At 35.1% G+C, this 11,944-nt stretch overlaps 1 pseudogene; it reads left to right on the top strand.

Annotated features, from left to right (window-relative positions):
* LOC101257177 (protein fluG-like) overlaps nt 1–6,504 on the top strand; it is a 39,262-nt pseudogene extending 32,758 nt beyond the window's left edge.
* Nucleotides 6,505–11,944: the final 5,440 nt, after the last annotated feature.

Here is an 11,944-nt window from a genome sequence, read left to right on the forward strand (position 1 = left end):
ACAGAGTTACTGAATGCTTTGCAGGCACAAGAACAATGAAGAGTCATGAGAGAAGAAGGAAATGCAGATGGAGCATTGTTTGCCAAGCCTCAAGATGGAAGCAAAAACAAAAAGAAGAAGAAAAAGAAGAATGGTGAAGGCATTTGAACAAGTACTACCAAAGGAAAAACTGGACACTTAAAGAAAAGTTATCCTATTTGTAAGCATTGTAACAAGAAAGGTCATCCACCGTATAAATGTTGGAGAAGGTCTGATGCTAAATGTAGTAAATGCAATCAACTTGGGCATGAAACTGTAGTTTGCAAGAACAATAGTCAGCAACAAGAAGCAAAGGCTAAATTGTTGAGGGTGAGGAGGAAGATCAACTCTTTATTGCTACATGTTTTTCAAGTATATCATCTGGTGAGAGTTGGCTGATTGATAGTGGATGCACTAATCATATGACAAATGACATTTCTCTCTCTAAGGAATGGAAGCCCACGACCATTACTAAAGTCAGAATAGGTAATGGCGACCATCTTCCTGTAAGAGGGAAAGAAACCATTGCTATTCCAAGTAATTCAGGTACTAAAACAATTTCTGATGTGCTCTATGTACCTGACATAGATCAAAACTTGCTTAGTGTTGGTCAATTGATGGAAAAAGTCTACAAGTTAAATTTTGAAGATAATAATTGCTTTATCAAGGATGCTTCAGATCAAGAAATGTTTAAAGTAAGAATGAGAGGCAAAAGTTTCTCATTAGATCCATTTGAGGAGGATCATGTTGTTTTTTCAGCAAAAGAAAGTGTTGACTCGGACGCTATCTCTATGAAGGGTTGGTAAAAATGCAAAAAATGAAAATAGTTAAGGACTTACCTATTTTAGAAGTACATTCTTCAAATTGTCTTGCGTACCAATACGGAAAACAAAACAGACTTCCATTTTCAAAGACAACTTGGAGATCCTCGAACAAATTTCAATTAATTCATACTGGAATAGCAGGACCATAAAAGATTCCTTCACTAAAAGGTAGTCTTTACTTTATCATTTTTGTAGATGATCCAACCCGCATGTGCTGGATTTGTTTTCTAAGGAATAAGTCAGAGGCTTCTCATGTTTTTTGGAAGTTCAAAGCAAAAGTAAAAAATGAAGAAAACTATAAAATTCAGTCCGTAAGAAAGATAATGGAAAGGAATACACTGCTTACCAGTTCGACATGTTATGTGAGGAAGTAGGGATTCATCATCAACTTACTACTCCCTATACTCCACAAAAAAATGGAGTAAGCGAGAGAAAAAAAAGACACATTATGGAGATGACCAGATGCATGTTGCAGAGAAGAACTTGCCAAAGAAATTTTGGGCAGAGGCAGCAAATACATCAGTTTTTTCTTCAAAATGGGCTTCCCACAAAGGCAGTGAAAGACCGAACTCCGTTTGAAGCTTGGTATGGATTTAAACCATCATTAAATTTTCTTAAAGTGTTTGCTTGTCTCTGTTTTCCTACATTCCTCTGGTAAAATGAGATAAACTAGATAAAAAATCTGTACGAGGCATTTTTATTGGATATAGTTCAGTTTCAAAGACATATAAAGTCTTCCAACCACAAACTGAAAATAAAATCTTTAGTAAAGATGTCAATTTTATAGAAAATAAAGAGTGGTGTTGGAAAGAGTCGAAGAAATTTGTCGTTAACACTTCTGACAAAGCAAAAAAGTCTCCTACCCAGTTTTTTGAGAAGAAAATATCACTCTCACGACAAAATGTAATGGTGGATAATTTACCAGTCAACGGTACTCGACAACTCAGTGATATATATAAGAGATACAATGTAGCAGTATGTGAATCTGCTAGGTACAATGAAGACAAAAATGATGAAAAATGGGTTGCTTCAAAGAAAGAAGAGTTGTTTATGATTGAGAAAAACATGACTTGGGAGCTTGTTGATCAACCTGAAGATAGAAAGATAATTGGGTTGAAATGGGTATTTAGAACCAAGCTAAATGTCGATGGTTCAGTGAATAATCATAAAGCAAGACTTGTAGTTAAGGGGTATGCTCAAATTTTTTGTGTGGATTATTTTGATACATTTGCACCAGTAGCTAGGCTTGACACGATCAGGTTACGTCTTGCTCTTGCTGCATAGTTTGGTTGGAAAGTGTGTCAAATGAATGTCAAAATCAGCATTCCTTAATGGCTTTCTACAGGAAGAAATTTGTGTCGAGCAACCTGAAGGCTTTGTGAAGAAAGTAAATGAGGACAAAGTTTATAGGTTAAGAAACACACTTTATGGACTTAAACAGGCACCAAGGGCCTGGTATGGTCGAATAGATGGACATTTACTTGGCTTAGGCTTTGAAAAGAGTCTATCAGAATCTACTCTTTATTTTAAACATCATGGAATTGATATTCTTGTTGCGTCTATATATGTGGATGGTCTACTAATTGTAGGAAGCAATACAAGGCATATCGAGGATTTCAAGCAAGAAATGATGCAGGCTTTTGAGATGACTGATCTTGGTCTGATGTCTTATTTTCTTGGTATGGAAATAAAGAAGGGACAAGATGAAGTTTTCATTTGCCAGAAGAAATGTGCTAAGGAAATTCTCAAGAAATTCAACATGGAAAATTGCAAGGAGAAGAATACTCCTATGAACCAAAAAGAGAAACTAAACAAGAATGACAGAGCAGAGAAAGTGGAGGAAACGTACTTCAGAGGCTTAGTCGGTTGTTTGATGTATCTCACAGTTACAAGACCTGATATTTTGTATGTTGTAAGCATTCTATCGAGGTTCATGCATTGTGCTAGTGAGGTGCATCTAAAAGCAGCAAAACGAGTTGTTAGATACATCAATGAAATATCAATTATGGTGTCAAGTTTCAGAAAAAAATAAATCTAAATCTACTTGGGTATTCTGATAGTGATTGGGTTGGATCCGCAGATGACATGAAGAGCACATTTGGATATTCTTTTAGTCTTGGCTCAGGAATGTTTTCGTGGTGCTCAAAGAAGCAGGACATTGTGGCTCAATCCCCTACAGAGGCGGAATTTGTGGCTGCAACAGCAGCATCAGCAATGTGGTTGAGGAGAGTTTTTGGCGATCTGCACATGAATCAGACAAAGGGAATTAAAGTATTTGTGGACAATCAATCTTCAATAGCAATTTCTCATAATAATGTATTTCATGGGAAAATAAAACACTTCAATATCAAGATTTTCTTCTTCAGGGAATTTCAAAATAACGATGACGTGATTCTCCTCTATCGCAAATCGGAAGAGCAACTGACTGATATCTTCACCAAACCATTATAAGACAATAAATTTCAACTTCTCAGTCAAAAACGTGGAGTTTGCAGCTCTTAAAGCAAAGAGAGTGTTAGAAATATGCATAAGAACTACATCCGTCCAAATTTTCAGTATTGTAGGGTAGTTATTTACTGTTGAATAATTAAACTCTATCTTATCCTTATCCTTATCCTTAGTTTTTTAATCTTATCCTTAGGAGTTGATTTACTTGTAAACTCCTATAAATATCTGTGTTATAATGAAGTAAATAGTATTGCTTTCATAAATTTTTCTTTTTTCATTTATCAAACTAATGTTCCTACTTGTTCAATAACAAAAGAAGATAAGATTGTTATGTTTTTCCTTCTCTAAAAACTAACAGTGAAAAAACAAACTTTGGGCATTATCAGTGATTATCTTGCTATGATTTATCACTTATCAAAGAGGAGTACATGAAAACTGATAACAAGATCACTTTGTTCGTAAGTAAGATATTCATATTATGTTATCCATCATTCTACTTGTATTTTTTGTGAAACAGATAGACAAACTCGTGATGTCAATCAAGAGGATTATCAAAGATTACCTGATTGTCTTACTGATTCTTTAAACGCGTTGGAGGAAGATACACTGTTTAACAATATGATGGGTGAAAATCTTGTGGTTTGTCTAAAAGCAATACGCAAGGTATGTTTCAAATCATGCTTTCTTCCGTATATGAAGGTGTATATGTTTGCAGAATTTCTGTTTTTGCTAAACTACTAATTACTGTAGAAAAGGTTTATCAGGTATAATGAAATAAGAATGAATTGGCTCATTAGTGTTCATAGTAAAATTCTTCCACGCAATGTCAGCATAAGAGCAAATTATAAACTATCAGAATCAGTTTATTTTAACATGTCTTACCAAGTTACTTGTCTAATTTTGAGATTATGAATTTTCATCAACAGTCGGCTGCAAGTATCTGTAATTAGATTATCGGATAGTGCAAAAAATCTTGACTGTAGTGTATAGAAGTTAAATGAACATTTAGAATTATCCTACAACTTCTATTTTCCTGATATGCAGTCAATAGGATATGATTCTTGTTAACCAGTCAAACGTTCAACGATTTAAAGAATGATATAGGAATAGGAATGGCATAGGAGTAGGTTATGCAGCTAAATCGTGCCTGAGTATTCAAGATTTTCATATTATGCAGGTTCATTCTCCTTTTTACGTAATTGATACATAACTGGTATAGCAACAACAACGTATACAATATAATCCATCAAATGTGGTTTGGAGAGGCTGGAGGGCATGATGTACACAAATCTTATCCCTATTTTTGTTGGTTAGAAACAACGTTTTCAAAATACCCTTGGCTTAGTAGAAAAGAGAAGAAAAGAGAAGGAAAGAAGAGAAAAGGAAGGAAGAGAGGAAAAGAATTGAAGCATGGTTGCAAGGAGAAAATAATATAACAAATAGCAAGATACAGAGAAAATGAGAAACATATAGTACGACACATCAAAAATAAGAAGCATGTAAATACTAAATAATACTATTAGTATGGAGAAGTGTACAGGAGGCACCACTCGACTACCAACTAATCTTCTACCCTAATGACCTCCATACTTTTCTCTTAAGGATCATGTCTTCAGTAAGCCGAAGTTGTGTCATATCATGTCCTGTCTAATCATATCCCCTTAGTTGTTATTCGGTCTAGCTCTTTCTCTCCCAACTCATTGAATAACTTAACCCTCACACCTCCTTAGTCGCACATTCACGCACCTCCTCTTCACATATACAAACCATCTTAGGTCGCTTTTCTCATTTTGTCTGCTGTAGAAGCCGCTCCCACCTTATCTCATTTACTTCATTCCTAATTATATCTCTCCTAGTATGCCCACATATCCATTTGAGCATTATGGTCTCTACTACATTCATCTTTTGGACATGGGTGTACTTGACTAACACTTTGCCCCATACAACAAATTTGGTCTAACCACCACTCTATAAAGCTTAACCTTAAGCTTTATCACATTCTTATCACACAATACCCCCCTAAGTGAGGCTTCATTCTACCCACCTACTCTACTAGATTCGCAACATCCTCATCAATCTCTATGTCTCCTTGGATTATGGACCCAAGAAACTTGAAACTTCTTCTCTTGGATATGACTTGCAGATCGGTCTTCATTTCCACCTCCGCCTCATGCATTACATATCTAACCTACGCTCCTAATCTGCATCTCTTTAACCAAAACTTTACCATTCTCATCCTTAACGCACTTCACTTGGTCCAGGTTGCGGGCCTCTTTTCTCTTGCCTTGTTGAGCTTATACAACTTGTATTCCCCTCACTAGCACTTGAGTTTTTTTATAAGTGCTCAAAAGCTGATGTATTAGTCACTGTGAGAACTAGCTCCACTTTCTTATTCGCCACCTCAAACCTCTTCCAATTCCTCCTAGAAATGAAGAAAAAAACAGAGGAAACAACAGGCGCAAAACATGAAATACAACACTCCTAAAATATTAAGAATAAACATAACTAATTGTTGCAGCTAATAACTCTGTTTCTTTGTAAACTTATTGCAAAAGTATTAGAAATAGTAATGTCTAGCAAAGTGGATAATATCATATATTGTTAGTATGAGTTTTCATTGCATAAGTATCTACAAACTTTTGACAATAGCTATTACGCCTCAATCCCAAGTTAGTGGTAAACTTGGGTTGACTTGAATACTCACTATCCAGTTTCCTCCTCAGCCCGTATCATTCCAATGTTTGGTTCTGTAGCATTTATCTTTTAGCAACAGGAAAAACATGCTTTGACGTTTCATTTTCTTTATGTCACTTACATATTTGAATTAGTCATTGACGTAATGAAGTATACAGAACTTCGAATAAGGGACACAATTTTGAGATTTCTTTGTATTTACAAGTCTTTTTGATTTCTTGTGGACATTCTAAGCTTGATTTTATGTTTTGCAGGCTGAGATCAATCACTATTGTGAAGATGAAGAACCCTACAAGGACATCATATACAAATTTTAGGTTGATCAAATATATCAGTGACATTAGGATAGTTTATATTGTTAATCATCAAACATATTCTTATTTTTCTGTGCCCTTCTTCTTTTGCTTCACTAATGCACTTGTTAATACGTCTTAGAAACTTCAGTTCCTCGCGATAACACAACATTTGATGTGTAAGTTACGTATATGGCACTGGCCTGGACTAGTATTATGCTTATTGTCAAAAGAGGTGCATAAGAAATTAATCTTTTCTGGAGTGACCGAAGAATTTTGACACACCAACAAGGAAAAAATCATAATTGAAGAAGAAGAATATCAAATTTTGAACTGTATCTTGCATTAGAATAATACAAGTTATATATATATATATATATGCATCAACTTTCAAAAGCTTCTAACTACTCAACTAACTAACTAACTTCTTGAAAATGACTAATAACTAACTTCCTTTTACTTATCCTCTTTCCACTATCTCAATACTCCCTTTCAAGTTAGGAGGTGCAAATATGTCGAAGACTCCTAGCAAGAGATAGTCATGTTGAGACCTTTTGTCAAAACAATTTATATAACGATAAAGATGTAACTTGCCAAAATGGCACCAATACAATGTCTGAACAAAAATTGGAAAGAAACTCTAGTGGAACATACTCCACTAGCTCAATCCAACAACTAAGCTAGAATGCAAATGGGCAAGCATCCTCGAAAGCATGAGGTCTTACAAGATCCTAATCAATGCTTGACGTCAGGATAAATGCAGCATTGATCCTGTAGATCTAGCGTCGACCTGTGCCTGCACCTAAAAGTTTAGAGTTGTATAGGGTTAGTATACACTTGTACTAAGTATGGGTATATGCAAGCACACACCAAGGACATGCATAAGTAAGAATAGCTCTTTCCTAGAAACATGATTATTGCAGGTCAAGTTAGTGGAAATGCCAAATAGAGATTAGGAAAGTGAGTGAAATTTTCAAATTTGGATTAGGAAAATTTATGAGCTTTCAAAATTTTGATTAGGAAAGTTATGCCATAAGAGTAACATGCATCATCATACTTAACATTTTGCACACAACACACAACATCGAACACATAACACATATCATAATTCCTATAACACATAACGTTGTTCATATCATTCATTCGTATGCCATGAGCCTTGGAATCATGAACTTTACATTAAGACTTTCCAAAAATTAGGGCTCAACATATGGGACCTCAACTAGCGAGTCTGCTTTAGCAAACACAAAGTCTACTTCATTCATACATACGTACTTCAATTCATTTCATTCATTGGCCAATGTAAACACCAACTATACCTAGGATGTAGTTTAAGCCTTTCATCAGATTCATTGTGCATTGACCAAGATGACCTAATGTCATTACTTGAATCTAACTCACCTCTTGATTATCCTATCCTAACACCTTTGGTATCATTCGTTTCATTATGTGCATCATTTGAGGCTAGCCACATTCATTCATTGGGAAGTTTAACTTTAACCAACATAGATCATGTGAGCATCATGAAATCCAGTGTAATGAAACCCCACACCAAAAAGAGGTGGAATCACTGGCCAAAGTGACCCAAAACATGCTAGCGTACATGGGAATTGAACCCCGCCAGATCCCTATATTCGCAGTATAGGTTCAAAGACTAGGACATATAAGGAGACCCATACCCGGAATGCCGGACAACCTTATATCATGAGAGTTACGTGAACCTCCGCCCTTCTCGAAAGAAGGCATCACCGCTCAGAGCTAGTCTATCGGTGCACAGTATAAAGTTCCATTACATTCAACTCATACGTCATGGAAGATGGCTCCTAGTATGAGGACATCATAGCTCAATAGATGATTTCTCATCTCATCATTAGTAGTACGTGTGTTAATCTCAATACTTTCATTAGAGTGTTCATAGAGACTGGTCTCTTCATTAACTTACATTGTCATAGGTGAGTACATTTTGGTAACATTTACTTAGGCTCATTTGAGATTTCCCTAGTCTTTTACATTAGCCTCATATCATGTTGTCACCACATTCATCAACATTAGTACATTTGCTATTCATCATTACTCACCCCTTTTTACGTGAATGCTCATTTCATTATATGCCAATGCACTTGACCATTTGTATGTTTCACACTCTTACTTAACCCTTCTAGGATTTCATCATTTCATTACATAATAATAATTTCATTGTATGCCAGTGCACTTGTCTATTTAGTGTGTTATACACTCGTACTTAACTCTTCTAGGGTTACATCATTTCATTACATATATCTTAGGTTCACTTATTTGTAAACATATGATAGACTTATGGGTCTATACATACAAGTCATGGGGCTTCATTCATAGTTTGTCTAAGTGATTCATATTTACCCAAGATTATGTGGTACAAGACTTATGCATCTTGTAGACATTCAAAGATATTGGTTTCAATCTTTAGAGGCAACATTCATTAAATATTTACTTAAGTATGACTTATGTGTCAATACGGAATTGGGCAAGGGAACCCGATTTCAAATCCCTTGGACAACACTTAATCTTATTTTAAACTTGATAATCTCATTTTTCAGATTTGGGGGATCCTAGTTCGATCCCCATCAACCCCATAATATTTCCTTTATTTTTCTCCTCTCTTTTTTTGTTAAAGTCAAGGAGGTTCTGGGTTCAATCCTCCACAAGATCAGTATTTTTTCTTTTATTTTATCTCTCAACTTTCTCACCTATACAAGAGGTTGTGGTTTCAATCCCTACTCTCCACATTTATTTTCTCCTTTATTTTTCTCCTAACTCTCTTCTCCATTCAAGAGGTTGTGGGTTCAATCCCCACTCACCACATCTATTTTCCTTGCATTTTTCTCACGAAATTTGTATGAAATTTTCATTTAGTGAGGTTATGGTTTGAATACCCAATGACCTCACATTTTAAAAAAAATTTAAAGGAAGCTCATTTTTTAAAAAGTTGGCCGAGACTACAATTTCCAGCAGGCTGGAAATTTAATCTCTTCCAGTCCATTTTTGTCTTAATGTTTTGTTGATTTTTTTGTAGCTTTCATGTAATGATGTCTTGGGTTCAATCTTTAGTGATCTCACTTATTTTACATTCATTTTTCATTGCATCGTGTACCATTTTGTTTGGCCGAACCCAACCTACCAAATGCTGGAAATTTGTTCACTATTTTCAGCTTCTTTTTATCATTATTCATATATTAATTCTTAAGGCATTTCGTGGATCATTTGGTGAATCTTTAATTGTAATACTTTTATGATTATATTCAGCCTAGAATTACATTTCATCCAGCAAAATTACAACACTTTTACACCTCATTATTTACACAAACATTCGCATATAAAATTCAACTATAAAAACATTTTCACATACTTTCGGTTGACATAACTTAACATGCTTACAATTCCAAACACATAATCAAGAAAACATTATCACAAAAATCAAACTTAATACTTAAAATACCAGCAAACATACCAACAACATTATCTCTAACCTATTTCACATTGAGATCAAAGGGATACTAGGGACAAGGAGTTCGACAAGAAAGGGAACCACCCTAGTTTTCGAGTAGATTCAACTGAGCCTTAAGGGTCTCTTAGGAAAGGGACCAAGAGTAAGAAAACCCACACCTTAATGTTGTTCAACACTTGTTTCAATGCTGCCTATTCCCACGACACCACTTCCTCACCATCAAAATCCAAAACCCAATCCGTCGAGAAGAATGTTGTTAATTTTCGTTTTTAGCTTAGGTTTTTGTTTGAGTTTTTGTGTGTAAGTTCTTCAAGAGTGAAGAACTATTATTTTCAGTTCTTTTTTTGATGAAAAACATGAGAATGAGAGTGAGAGACGTGAGAATGAAAGGATTAGGACTAGGATAGTTAGGTGGAGACTTAGTCAAACAAGGACTCCCCATTATTTATTATTATTATTATTATTATTATTATTATTATTATTATTATTATATTAATAATCTAATTTTCTTTAATTAAATCAAAAAATTAAATATCAATTAATTTAACTAATTCACTAAATACAAAAAATCAATTAAATAATTGTTTCCACTAAGGCTCGAACTCAGGTGGAGCAAGATTTTGCTTAAAGGGTCAATTTCGGCCACCTCTACCCAAGTTTCCCCTTAACCATATTAATTTATTAATTAGGATAATTACAGTACTACCTTTAGCCTGGAAAAGACCATTTTACCCCTAGACCCTCCAAAGTTAAGGTTACCCCTTTTTAAATTCTGTTAAGACTCATTCGGCTAAATCTTCATATTTAGGTGCCCTACATGGTTGGACCCAACCTTTCTTAGATCAACTAACTCACCAAGTTAGTTGGCTTGGCTGATGCAAGGGTTCAGAGGTCTGGTTCTACGAGCATCAATCCGTGTGAACCCGGTCTAATCGTAGGCATTCTAAATACATTAAGCATTACTTAGCATAGTCATTTTAGGTTGTTACACTTGTGTTGTAACAAACACTATCTTGATCAGTCCTTGTTGAAGCTTCTCCTCGATGAAATGACAATCAATCCCTATATATTTAGTACGCTCATGATACACTTGATTAGATGCTAACTTAATGGCAGACTTGTTGTCACTATAGACGCGAACTAGTAACTGAACCTCAGCCTACAAATCTTTCAACATCCCTACTAACCAAACTAATTTTGCTACTGTAGCCGAGACTATATGCAGCCTCAACTGAACTTATTGATACAATGGTCCATTACTTAGCCTTCCAAGATACTACTAATTATCCAAGCTTAATTGCATATTCAATCACAGACCTTCTTGTGAGGGGGTATGCTGTCCAATCAGCACCACAATAGGTTGTTATTTCAGTTCCAGACTTAATAGATAATAATATTCCTTTCCCTGGTTGTCTCTTTATATGCTTCACTACTCTAAGTGCTACATCCATATGAGACTTCTTAGGTTGGTGTAGAAACTGACTCAATATTTGCACACTACAGGAAATGTCAGGCCTATTCATGTTGAGATACAACAGTTTCCCAATCAATTTCTGATAAGCAATTAATCTGCTAGAGGTTCCTCTTGATTCTTTTTTGTTTGATCATCATACTGTTTAGATGTAATTTTTGTATTCACATCCATATGTGTTCCAAATGGCTTTGCTCTTGACAATCCAACTTCATAAATAAGTTGAAGTGCATATCTCCTTTGATGCATAACTACACCACTATTGGATCTAACAAACTCTATTCCAAGGAAGTATATCAACTCTCCTAGATCCTTCATTTTAAAACTATGTTTTAAGGATACCTTTGTCTCCTCCACAATCTTTAAACTGATTTTGGTCACTTAGATATCATCAACACACACAAGAACAATTGAGTTCCTTCGATTGTTATTCTTGTAAACAGAGAATGATCATATTTACTTTGCATAAACACCAACTCCTGAAGAACTTCTGCAACTTGTGATTCCATTGTCTTGGTGCTTCTTTAAGCCCATACAATAATTTCTCCATTCTGCACACTTTGTTCTTATTCTCCCCTTAACTGTAAAAACCTTGTGGGACAATCATATAAATTTTATCCTCTAAGTCACCATTCAAAAAGACATTATGCACATCCATTTGATGAATGTGCCACCCCTTAGATACATCCAATGCAAGTATGGTTCTTAATGT

The sequence above is a fragment of the Solanum lycopersicum genome, chromosome 6, assembly GCF_036512215.1.
Source record: "Solanum lycopersicum chromosome 6, SLM_r2.1".
Classification (NCBI taxonomy): Eukaryota; Viridiplantae; Streptophyta; class Magnoliopsida; order Solanales; family Solanaceae; genus Solanum; species Solanum lycopersicum.